This window comes from Nomascus leucogenys, chromosome 1a (genome assembly GCF_006542625.1).
Source record: "Nomascus leucogenys isolate Asia chromosome 1a, Asia_NLE_v1, whole genome shotgun sequence".
In the NCBI taxonomy this organism is placed as follows: Eukaryota; Metazoa; Chordata; class Mammalia; order Primates; family Hylobatidae; genus Nomascus; species Nomascus leucogenys.
Window position 1 is genome coordinate 45,469,879 of NC_044381.1, and position 14,085 is coordinate 45,483,963.

A 14,085-nucleotide genomic window follows, 5' to 3' on the forward strand; every position below is an offset into this window, starting at 1 on the left:
ATGCCAGCACCATGCTTCCTGTACATCCTGCAGAATCATGAGCCAAAATAAACCTTTTTTCTTTATAAATTACCCAGCTTCTGGTATTTCTTTATAGCAACACAAGTGGACTAACACAGAAAATTGTTACCGAGGAGTGGGATGTTGCTATAAAGATACTTGAAGATGTGGAAGCAGCTCTGAAGCTGGGTAACAGACAGACATTGGAAGTGTTTGGAGGGCTCAGAAGAAGACAGGAAGACAAGGCAAAGTTTGGAACTTCTTAGAGACTGGTTAACTGGTTGTGACCAAGGTACTGATAGAAATATAGACAGTGTTTTTCCAACAGGAAACTATAAGAACAAACAAAATTTAAAAAAAAAAGAAATATAGATAGTGAAGGCCAAGCTGATAAGGTCCCAGACAAAAATGAAGAAGTTACCGGGAGCTAGAGCAAAGGTCACACTTATTATACCCTAGCAAAGAGCTTTGCTTCATTGTGTTCATGTCCTACAGTTTTATGAAAGGTTGAACTTAAGAGTGATGACTTAGCATATCTGGCAGAAGAAATTTCTAAGCAGCAAAGCATTCAAGATGTGCCCTAGCTTCTTCTAACAATCTAAGATCAGATATGGAAGCAGAGGAAAAACTGAAGTTGGAACTTGTCATTATAAGGGAAGCATAGTGTAAAAATTTGGAAAATCTGCAGCCTGGCTATGTGGTAGAGAAGAAAAGAGCATTTTCAGGGGAAGAATCCAAGCAGGCTAAGGAACAACCACTTTTTAGAGAGACTAACGTGGCTGAAAGGGAACCAAGTGCTAATAGTCAAGACAACAGAAAAAAGTGCTTGAAGCCATTTCAGAATCTCTGAGGCAGACCCTCCCATCACAGACCTAGAGGCCCAGGAGGAAAGAATAGTTTCTGGGGCCAGGCCCAGGGCTCCATTGCCCTGCTCCCAGAATCCTGGTAGTTCCATCTCCAGCCTCAGTGAAAAGGACCACAGATACAGTTCAGGCCACAACTCCAAATGGCACAAGCCATAAACCTTGGTGGTTTCCACATGGTGTTAAGCCTGCAGATGTGCAGAATGCAGAAGTGAAGGAGGCTTGGAAGCTTCCTCCTAGATTTCAGAGGATGTGTTGGAAAGCCTGAGTGCCCAGGCAGATGCCTGCAACAGGGGTGGATCCCCCACAGAGAGACTCTACTGAAGAGGTGCTGAAGGGAAATATGGGGTTGGAGCCCCCACACAGAGTCTCCACCACCAGGACACTGCTTAGTGGAGCTGTGGGAAAGCAGCCACTGCCCTCCAGACCAGAAAATGGTAGAGCCATCAGCAGCTTACACCCAGAGCCTAGAAAAGCTCCAGGCATTCAACTCCAACCCATGAGAGCAGCCAGAGGGGTTACACCCTGCAAAATCACAGGGACAGAACTACTAGGGCCTTGGGAACCCACACCTTGCATCACTGTGCCCAGCATGTTGGACATGGTGTTAAGGAAGATTATGTTGGAGCTTTAAGGTTTAATGTCTCTCCTGCTGGGTTTCAGACTTGTGTGGGTCATGTTGCCCCTTTCTTTTGGCCAATTTTTTTCCATTTGAAACGGAAATCTTTACCCAATACCTGTTCCATCATTGTATCTTGTAAGTAAATAACTTGTTTTTATAACTTTACAGGCTCATAGGTAGAAAAAAACTTGCCTTGAGTCTCCGATGAGACTTAGGACTTTGAACTTGAGACTTTTGAGTTAATGCTGGAATGAGTTAAGACTTTGGGGGACTATTGAGAAGGGATCATTGTTTTTTGCCATGTGAGAGAACATGAGATTTGGAGGGCTGGGGGTAGAATGATATGGTTTGTCCCCTCCAAATCCCATGTTGAAATGTGATCCCCAATGTTGAAGGTGGGCCTAGTGGGAGGGTTTGAATCTTGGGGGTGGATCCCTCATGAATGGCTTAGTGTCCGCCTCACAGTAATGAGTGAGTTCTCACTCTGATTTCACACAAGATCTGGTTGTTTAAAAGTGTGGCACCCTTTTTGTCTCTTGCTCCATCTGTCATCATGTGACATGTTGCCCCCCGCATTCACTTTCTGCTATAATCGGAAGCTCCCTGAGGCCCTCACCAAAAGTAGATGCTGGCACCATGCTTCCTATACAGCCTGCAGAACGCTGAGCTAAATAAACATCTTTTCTTTATAAATTACCCAGCCCCTGGTTTTCTTTATAGCAATGCAAATAGACTAACATGACAGACTTTTAGTGAAATGGCAGCTGGCTTCTCCCAGAGCAAGTGATCAGAGAGAGAAAGAGAAAAAAAAAAAAAAAACAAACAAGACAGAAGCAGCAGAGTCTTTTATAGCCTAGAATCAGAAGTGATGTGTCATCTCTCCTGCCATATTCTATTGGTCACACAGAGCAATCCAGAAAGTAACCCACAAGGGCATGAATCTTTGGAGGTGGGAATCTTGGGAGGTTGGGAACCACCATGGAGGCTATCTACCGTAAGGAACTCATCATCTTATGACCCAGGAAAAGGTAGAACAATGAACACATACTCCTCAAGCAGCTGAATTAATTCTTCTTTATATTTATTCATTGGTTCATTTTATTTTCATGGAAAAAATTAATGTGATGTCAGCAAGGAGGTATTATTTCTTTTTTGTGGATGAGAAAAATGAAGCAAAAACAATCTTTAACTTGCCCAAAGTAACCAGGTAATGATGCAGCTGAGACCAGATCTTGAACGTTTAATTGACTGGGTTTTCCTCCTCTGCTTTTCCATTACAGAGTGAGGCAATGAGGGTTCAGAATGAAGTTCCCCGTGGGATAGAATAAAGAATGACTTGCAGGCAAGAGATAAAGAGAGGGTTTCTGCCATTTCTGGAGAATTTCCTACATGATCCTCCTCCATGATTTTCAGATGAGTAGTTTTCAAATAATGCCCTTTCTCTCTACCCCGAACAAGGTGTCCTGCTGCTAAAATTAAATTATGCCAATTTTTTTACCAAGTACTCATACATATACAATATGGATAAAATTTTCTTTATTTTAAGTTTTTCTCTCCTAAATTTTTCTTAAATTTAAAAGCTTGGTACCAATTATCCACTGAGAACTGGTAGAAAACAAAATGAATAAAGAACAAATGACTAGTAGAAAAAAACCTACACAGACAATATGTTCAGTTAATGCTTTGTGGCATTTTGAATGTATTTTCACATGCACTTAAGATTATTTCACATTATGCAAATATATTTTCATACTTATTCCTAACCTGTGTGTCTCTTTAAATGAATTGATATTTCCAATGTCTTACCAAGGCATACCGTGACCCCTATCTGGAGGTTAGCTTTCTGAACAAAATCAATAGCACTGAAGATGAGATTCATTCTAATGCACCAACTCCCCTGGTCAGTATAATTCTGATCTTTGTCTTCCATAAAAATATATATTGGAGGAAAACAATTTTTAATGTTCTGCCCTGGAAGATACAGACTAGGAAAATATCTTCCTAGTGGCACCCAGTCAGCTTAATTTTCTGGGGCCACTATGCCCTCCTCTTAGTGAGACATCTAAGAGAAAGAAGAGTCTTCCCTCATGCCTGGAAATTCTTTCTCTTCCCCTCAGATAACGTGTGCAGACATTAGCAATGTCTATGGTGCTATTCACCTCTCCAGGGTAGGAATCGTGCATCCATAGCTTCCCACAGTACCTTGTCACAGAGAAGTGGTAAATAACTATCTGTTGAATGAATGACTGGCTCAGAAGTCTCAGAAGGCCTAATTCAGTTCCCAGGGCTTTCTCATCACAGCTTTCCTCAGCCAAAGATCCACAGGAGAATTAACCTACAGGCAAGTTGCAGAATGCAAGGTAATAATTTTTTTTTAAAAGTTAATTGCTTTCTTACATAGCAACAATGAACACCGAAATTGAACATTAAAAACACAATATTGTTTTTATTATCACCAAAAAGTGAAGTCTTTGGGTATAAATCTGTAATGGAAATGGCACAGCAAAGGTTGCCGTGCTTAGGCATTAGAAATAGAACACCACACTCAAATTGCTCAAGCCAGTGGCCAGAGATAAAAACTTAGAGGTATCTCTCCTGCCTAGCAGACTGGGCTCTCTGTTTTTTCTGCTGCTTCCTTTAAGCAGATGAGCCTTCAATCTGAATCTGTGCCTTCCATCTGAAGAACCAAGGGCTACCCCAGGCTGGGTTTTCCCTGGGAAACTGAGAAGAACACAAGGTTGGGCTCCCAGCACCAAAGCAAGTCAGGTAGGCATAAATTGGACATAGTCAAACAAAAACCACAAGGTCATCTGCTAAGGTAAACAAGTTTCCTGTGTGAAGGACACTGTTCATAGGTCAGACAATGAGGCATTAGGCTGTCTACCAGGTAAAATAAATATCCCATGAAAGGCACACTATAAACACCCCCATCTACCACCCTTCATTTCTTGTTAGGGTAGAGTTACTAGCCACTGTGGTACTGGAACACCAATTTAGCTAGGGGCTTTCAAAACAAAACCTAAAAAATATGTACAAGACCTCTATGAGTTGTACAAAAACTACAAAACTATGATGGAATTCAAAGAATACCTAAATAAATGGAGAGATATTTCATGTACATAAATAGAAAGATTTAATATTGTCAAGATGTCGGTTCTTCCCAACTTGATCTATAGATTCAACATAATCCCAATTATAATCTCAGCAAGCTATTGTGTGGATAATAACAATAAGACTCTGAAGTTTATATGGAGGGGCAAGAGACCCAGAATAGCCAAGACAATATTATAAAACAGCAAAGCTGAAGGACACAAACTAATTTCAAGACTTACTATAAAGCTAAAGTAACAAAAACAATGTGGTACTGGCAGAAGAAGAAATAAGTAGATCAGTGGAACAGAATCCAGATCCCAGAAACAGACCCACATAAATACAGTCATCTGATCTTTAACAAAGGAGCAAAAACATTTCAGTGAAGAAAGGATAGTGTTTTCAACAAATTAGATTGAAACAATAGGACATTCACAGGAAAAATAAGGATCCAGACATAGCCCTTACACTTTTTACAAAAATTATCTCAAAATGGATCATAGGCCTAATTGTAAAATGCTAAATTATAAAATTCCTAGAAGGTAATATAGAAGAAAAGCTAAGTGCCCTTGGATTTAGTGTTTAGATGCCACACCAAAGACACAATCCATGAAAGAGAACATTGATAAGTTGGACTTCAGTAAAATCAAAAATATATGCTTTGCAAAAGATTATGACAATTAAAAAAAACACAGACTAGAAAAAACATTTGCAAAACATAAATCTGTTAAAGGACTGGTATCCAAAGTATACAAAGCCCTCTTAAAACTCAATAATGAGACAATAAACAACCCAACTGAAAATTAGGCCACAGATCTGAACAGACACTTCACTGAAGAAGATACGCAGACAGCAAATAAGCATATGAAAATATGTTCAACATTATATGTCATTAAGGAAGTTTTTAAAAAGCAATTAAGGCCGGTCGCAGTGGCTCACGCCTGTAATCCCAGCACTTTGGGAGGCTGAGGCAGACAGATCACAAGGTCAGGAGTTTGAGACCCACCTGACCAACATGGTGAAACCTTGTCTCTACCAAAAATACAAAAATTAGCCGGGCATGGTGGCATGCACCTGTAATCCCAGCTACTCAGGAGGCTGTGGCAGGAGAATCACTTGAACCCAGGAGGCGGAGGTTGCAGTGAGCCGAGATCACCCCATTGCCCTCCAGCCTGGGCGACAGACTGAGACTCTGTCTCAAAAAAAAAAAAAAAAAAAAAGCAATTAAAACAATGAGATACTATACTACTGCATATCTGTTAGAATGGCTAAAATCGAAAACACTGAAGGTGTTAGTGACATCAGTAAGATGTCAGAATAGGAAGTTTTCAGCTTTATTTCCCATCACACAAAGTCCAGCTAGCAACTACTCACAGACAAGAACACCTTTGTGACAAACCCAGAACCTGGGGGTGAGGCTGAGACACTCCACCTAATTGTGGGGTCCAACCATTGGCATCACCTTGCCAGAGACCACAGCCTGCAAACCCACAACCAGCGGCAATTGTGGAGCCCAGTTAGTGGCACCATGCAACCAAGAAGCCCAGCCAGCAACCTGCCTGAACTCAGAGCCCAGCCAGCAGCCTTGCCTAACTACAAGCCCTGCTAGCAGACCCACCTGACTTCAGAGTCCATCCAGCAGCCACCCAAGCTCAGAGTACAGACAGTGGTCCTGCCCAACTAGAGAATTAACAGCAAGCCCCACCTGCCCAGTGACACTACCAACTGGTCTGTCCAGACCCCAGGTTGGACTGAATGGTTAAGGTATATCCCTGCCAAAGTGAATTTGTAAAGGCCAGACAAGGCAAGCACTTCCACAAATGCACAGAAACAAACACAAGAATACAAAAATTGGAAAGAGTCAGGGAATATGACACCATCAAAGGAAACTAATAAAGCTCCAATAATTTACCCGAAAGGGATGGAGATCTATAGACACTCTAACAAATAATTCAGAATAATCTTCTTAGGAAAGTTTGATGAACTACAAGAAAACATAAATAGATAGCTAAACAATATTCAGAAAAACAACACATGAACAAAATGAGTAGTTCAACACAGAAACAAAAGACAACATAAATTTTTTTAAATCCCAAATAGAAATCCTGCAGATTAGGAATGCAATGACTGAACTGGAAAGGTCAATAGAGAACTTCAACAGCAGACTCAATCAAGCACAATAAAGAATCAGAAGACAAGAAGATAGGTCATTTGAAATGATCTGATCAGAGGGCAAAAGGTAAAAAACAAAAAGCAGTGAAGAAAGCCTACAAGATTTATGGGACACAACCAAGAGAAACAAATTTGCATTATAGAAATTCCAAGAGAAGATGGAGAGAGAAAAGGACAGAATGTGATTTGTTTTTTTGTTTGTTTGTTTCGTTTTTTTTTTTTTTTGAGGCGGAGTCTCGCTCTGTCGCCCAGGCTGGAGTGCAGTGGCGCAATCTCGACTCACTGCAAGCTCCGCCTCCCGGGTTCACACCATTCTCCTGCCTCAGCCTCTCTGAGTAGCTGGGACTACAGGTGCCCACCACCATGCCCGGCTACTTTTTTGTATTTTTAGTAGAGACGGGGTTTCACCGTGGTCTCGATCTCCTGACCTCGTGATCCGCCCGCCTCGGCCTCCCAAAGTGCTGGGATTACAAGCGTGAGCCACCGCGCCCAGCCGACAGAATGTGTTTTTAAAACTAATGACTGGCCAGTTGCAGTGGCTCACACCTGTAATCCCAGCACTTTGGGAGGCCAAGGCAGGAGGATCACTTGAGGTCAGGTGTTCGAGACCAGCCTGGCCAACATAGTGAAACCCCATTTCTACTAAAAATACAAAAATTAGCCAGGCATGGTGGTGTTCACCTGTAGTCCCAGCTACTTGGGAGGCTGAGGCAGGAGAACTGCTTGAATCTGAAAGGCAGAGGTTGCAGTGAGCCGAGATTGTGCAATTGCACTCCAGCCTGAGTGACACAGTGAGACTCTCTCTCAAAAATAAATAAATAAATAAATAAGGCCGAAACTATATCCAGAAAATTGAAACTGGATCCCTTCCTTACACCTTATACAAAAATTAACTCAAGATGGATTAAAGACTTAAATGTAAAACCCAAAACTATAAAAATCCTAGAAGAAAATTTGGGCAATACTATTCAGGACATAGGCATGGGCAAAGATTTTATGATGAAATCACCAAAAGCAATCGCAACAAAAGCAAAAATTGACAAATGGGATCTAATTAAACTAAAGAGCTTCTGCACAGCAAGTGAAACTATCATCAGAGTGAACGGACAACCTACGGAGTGTGAAAAAAATGTGTGCAATCTATCCATCTGAAAAAGGTTTACTATCCAGAATCTATGAGGAACTTAATCAAATTTACAAGAAAAAAACAAACAACCCAATTAAAAAGTGGGCAAAGAATATGAACACACACTTCTCAAAAGAAGACATTTATGCAGTCAACAAGCATATGAAAACAGCTCAACATCACTGATCATCAGAGAAATGCAAATCAAAACCACAGTGAGATACCATCTCATGTCAGTCAGAATGGTAATTATTAAAAAGTCAAGAAACAATAGATGCTGGCAAGGCTGTGGAGAAATAGGAACACTTTTACACTGTTGGTGGGAATGTAAATTAGTTCAACCATTGTGGAAGACAGTGCGGTGATTCCTCAAGAATCTACAGGCCGGGTGCAGTGGCTCATGCCTGTAATCCCAGCACTTTGCGAGGCCAAGGCAGGTGGATCATGAGGTCAGGAGATCGAGACCACTCTGGCTAACACAGTGAAACCCCATCTCTACTAAAAATACAAAAAAAAATTAGCCAGGTGTGGTGACTTGGAACCAACCCAAATGTCCATCAATGATAGACTGAATAAAGAAAATGTGGTGCATATACACCATGGAATACTATGCAGCCATAAAAAGGAATGAGATCATGTCCTTTGCAGGGACATGGATGAAGCTGGAAGCCCTCATCCTCAGCAAACTTACACAGGAACAGAAAACCAAACACCACATGTTCTAATAAGTGGGAGTTGAACAATGAGAACACTTGGACACAGGGAGAGGAACAACACACACTGGGGCCTATCAGGGGGTGGGGTACAAGGGGAGGGAGAGCATTAGGACAAATACCTAATGCATGTGGGGCTTAAAACCTAGATGACAGTTTGATAGGTGCAGCAAACCACCATGGCACATGTAAACCTATGTAACAAACCTACACATTCTGCACATGTATCCCAGAAACTAAACTGTTTAAGAAAAGAAAGAAAAATAACTCAACATCACTGATCATTAGAGAAATGCACATCAAAACCACAGTGAGATACCATCTCACACCAGTCCAAATGATGATTATTAAAAAGTCAGGAAACAACAGATGCTGGTGAGGTCGTGGAGAAGTAGGAGTGCTTTTACACTGTTGGTGGGACTGCAAATTAGTTCAACCATTGTGAAAGACAGTGTGATGATTCCTCAAAGATTTGGAACCAGAAATACCATTTGACCCAGCAACCCCATTACTGGGTATATACCCAAAGGAATATAAATAATTCTATTATAAAGATACATGCACATGTATGTTCATTGCAGCACTATTCATAATAGCAAAGACATGGAATCAACCCACATGCCCATCAGTGATAGCTGAATAAAGAAAATGTGGTACATGTACACCATGGAATACTATCCAGCCATAAAAAAGAATGAGATCACGTCCTTTGCAGGGACTTCGATGAAGTTGGAAGCCATTATCCTCAGCAAACTAATGCAGGAACACAAAACCAAACACTGCATGTTCTCACTTATAAGTGGGAGCTGAACAATGAGAATACATGGACACAGAGAGGGGAAGAACACTTACTGGGGCCCATTGGGGGAGGGCAGGGGTGGGAGAGCATTAGGGAAAAGAGCTGATGCATGCTGGGCTTAATACCTAGGTGACGGGTTGAAAGGTGCAGCAAACCACCATGGCACATGTTTACCTATGTAACAAACTTCTATATCCTACACATGTACCCCAGAACTTAATTTAAAAAATAAAAAATTTAAAAAGTGTTAATTGGACAAAAAAATGGCTGAAAACTTCTAAAACTTGAGAGGAGAAATGAACATCCACACTCATGAGGCCCAAAAGTCTCCAAATAGGTTGAGACTCAAAAAGTCTACACCAAGACACATTATAATTAAATTGTCAAAAGTCAAAACAAAGAGAAACTTAAAAGCAGCAAGAGAAAAGCAACTCATTACATACATGTAAGCCCCCTTAAGACTACCAGTAGATTTTCTTAACAGAAACCTTCTAGGCCTGGAGGGAGTTGGATGATATATTCAAAATAGTGAAAGAAAAAATACCGTAAGAAAAAATACTGTGAACCAAGAATACTATACCTGGAAAAGCTATTCTTCGAAATAAAAGAGATAAAGAGTTTCCCAAACAAAAACTGAAGGAGTTTATCACCATCAGAACTGCCTTATAAGAAACACTAAAGAAAATTTTTCAAGCTGAAATAAAAAAACAGTAATTAACAACATAAAAACATATGAATGTATAAAATCCACCATAAAGGTAAATGTATAATCAATGTCAGAATTCCCTAGTATTGTAATAATGATGCATAAATCACTTTTACTTCTGGTATAAAAGTTAAAAAACAAACATATTAAAAATAACTGTAACTACAATAATTTGTTATTGGATACACAATGTAAAAAGATATAAATTGTAACATCAATAAGCTAAAATGTGAGGGGGAGAAGTAAAAGTATAAATTTTTGTATGCAATCAAAGTTAAGTTGTTATCAGTTTAAAATAGCATAGTGACTATAGTTAACAATACTTTTCCCTAGGCTAGAAATTTGCTAAGAGAGTAGATCTGAAATGTTCCACTACACAGAAATGTTCTACTACCACTGGAAAGAAGATAACTAGGTGAGGTAAAAGATTAACTTGATTATGGTAAACATTTCATAATATATGTATATCAAATCACAATGTTGTACTTCTTAAATTTATACAATTTTACTTGTCAATTATACCTCAGTGAAACTGGAAAAAAAAAACAAACGCTGGTAAGGATGTGTTGCAATGAACAACAGAAAGTCTCACTTATTGCTGATGAGAATGCAAAATGGTACAGTTACTTTGAAAGACAGATTGGCAGTTTTATACAAAACTAAACATACTCTTACCATATGATTCAGCAGTCACATTTTTTGGTATTTACCCAAATGAATTGAAAAATGTCTACACAGAAAGCACTTCACAAACATGTATAGCAACTTTATTTGTAATTGCCAAAAGTTGGAAGCAACAAAGATGTCCTTCAATAGGTGAATAAATAAACTGCAGCATATCCATACAGTGGAATGTTATTTAGCAATAAAATGGAATAAACTGTCGAGCCATGAAAAGAGATGGAGGAATCTTAAATACAAATTATATAGCCAGCTCTGTTCTTTACTCAGGAGATAGAAATATAGTCTCAGAAAAGCAATGCACCAGTTATTAAGTGAAAAAAATCAATCTGAAACAGCTACAGACTGTATGAGTTCAACTATATAACACTGAGCAAAACTGCATAAACTGTAAAAAGATCTGTGGTGGTAAGGGCTTTGGGGAGAAAGACAGGGATAAATAGAGTGCAGGGTATTTTAAGGCAGTGAAACCTATTCTGGATGTGAATATTTAAATTCACCATTACAATGGTGAATGTAAGTATTGTATATTGGTCAAAATCCATAGAATATACAATACAAAGAATGAGCCCTAATGCAAACTGAACTACTGACTTTAGTTAATAATAAAGTGTATCAATATTGACTCATCAATTGTGACAAATGTACCACAGTAATCCAAAATGTTAATAATAGGGAATTCTAAGGGAGAAGGAGTGAGGGGGTAAATAGAAAATATCTGTATTTTCCACTCAATTTGTCTGTAAACCTAAAACTGCTTAAAAAGTAAATTCTATTTTTTAATAAAAGAGAAATTAAAACATTCTAATATACAAAAACTGAGTTTGTCACTAGCAGACCTGTCCTACAAGAAATTCTGAAAGAGTCCTAAGGCTGAAATAAAATGACACTAAACAGTAAGTTAAATATTATGAAGAAATAAAGAACACTAGTAAAAGTAACTACATAGATAATATGAGAGACAGTGTTAATGTAGTTCTTGTTTGTAACCCCTGTTTTTCCTATATAATTTAAAAGACAATTGCATAAAGCAGTAATTATAAATATATGTTGCTGAGCATGCAATGTATAAAGGCATAATTTGTGAGAATATTATAAAAGGAGAGGAAATTGAGCTGTATAAGAGCTAAATTTTGGTATACTATTGAAAATTAAGTTGTTATTAATCTAAATAAATTATTATACATTAAAATGTTATTGTAATTTCCAAGGTAACCACTAAGAAAATAAATTTTAAAACATTGTAAAAGAAGTGACAAGGGAATAAAATGGTACACAAGAAAATACCTATTTAACAAAAAAAAAATTAATGAAGGAAATGAGGAAGAAAAAAGATGTAAGATATACAAAACCAATAGCAAAATGGCAGAAGTCTTTCCTTATCAGTAATTATATTAAGTATAAATGGATTAAACTATCCAATTAAATGGCATAGGCTGGCAGAATGATTTTTTTTTTTTGAGATGGAGTCTCGCTCTGTTGCCCAGGCTGGAGTGCAGTGGTGCGGACTCGGCTCACTGCAACCTCTGCCTCCTGGGTTCAAGTCATTCTCCTGCCTCAGCCTGCTGAGTGTCTGGGATTACAGGTGCACACCACCATACCCGGCGAATTTTTGTATTTTTAGTAGAGACAGGGTTTCACCATTTTGGTCAGGCTGGTCTCGAACTCCTGACCTCGTGATCCATCTGCCTCGGCCTCCCAAAGTGCTGGGATTACAGGCGTGAGCCACAGCACCCAGCCAGAATGGATTATTTTTAAAACATGGTTCAATTATATTCTGTCTACAAGAATTCACTTTAGATTTAAAGACATAAGTAGGTTGAAAGCAAAATGTTGAAAAAACATTCTATGCAAATAGTTATCAAAGGAGAGCTGGAATGGCTATACTCATATCAAACAAAATGACTTCAATATAAAAATTGTTAAAGAGACAAAAAGGGCATTATATAATTATTAATATAAAAGGGTCAATTCATTAAGAAAGTATAACACTTATAAACATATATGCACCTAAATGCAGAGCTCCACAATACACAAAGAAAAAATTGACACAATTGAAGGCTAAATAATAGAGTTTAACAATAATAGTTGAAGACTTTAATACCAATTTTCAATGATGTCTAGAAAAACTAGATAGAAAATCAACAAGAAAATAGAAAACTTGAGCAACACTGTAAGCCAATGAAATCTAACAAACGTCTGTAGAACACTCTACCCAATAACAGATGAATACACATTCTTCTCAAGTGAACTATTTTCCAGAATGGGCCATACATTAGTCCAGAAAAACACATCTCAACAAATATAAAAATATAAAAATTATGCCAAGTATATTCTCCAACAATGGAATGAAATTAGAAAGCATTAATAGAAGAAAATTTAGAAAATTCACAAAGAGTGGAAATTAAACACTCCTAAATAACTGACAAGTCAAAGAGGACATCACAGGGGAAACTAAAACATATTTTCAGGTGAATTAAAACAAAAACACAGCATACCAAAACACAGCTCAAAGAAATCAGGGGTGACACAAACAAATGGAAAAACATGCTGTGCTCATCAACAGGAAGAATCAATATCATTAAAATGGCCATACTGTCCAAAGTAATTTACAGAGTCAATACCAGTCCTATCAAACTACCATGATATTCTTCACAGAAGTAGAAAAAACTATTTTAAAATTCATATAGAACCAAAAAAGAGCCTGAATAGCTCTTTAAGTCAATCCTTAAAAAAAAAAAAAAGACCAAAGCTGGAGGCATCATGTTACCTGACTTCATTTTCCCTTTTCCTTTTTTTGGGGAGGAGGGGGTCGGGGGGTGGGGATGGAATCTTATTCTGTCACCCAGGCTGGAGTACAGTGGAGTGATCTCATTTCACTGCAGCCTCTGCCTCTAGGGTTCAAGCGATTCTCCTGCCTCAGCCTCTGGAGTAGCTAGGATTACAGGCATGCATCACCACACCGAGTTAATGTTTGTATTTTTACTGCAGACAGAGTTTCACCATGTTGGCCAGGCTGGTCTGGAACTCCTGACCACAGGTGATCTGCCGGCCTCAGCTTCCCAAAGTGTTCAATTACAGGCTTGAGCCACCGTGCCCGGCCACGTTACCTGACGTCAAAGGCTACAGTGACCAAAACAACATGGTACTGGTACAAAAATAGATATATGGACCAATGGAACAGAATAGAGAGCCCAGAAATAATGCTGCATGCCTACAACCATGTGATCTTCAACAAGGCCAACAAAAATGAGCAATGGGGAAAGGATTTTCTATTCAATAAATGATGCTGGGATAACTAGCTAGCCATATG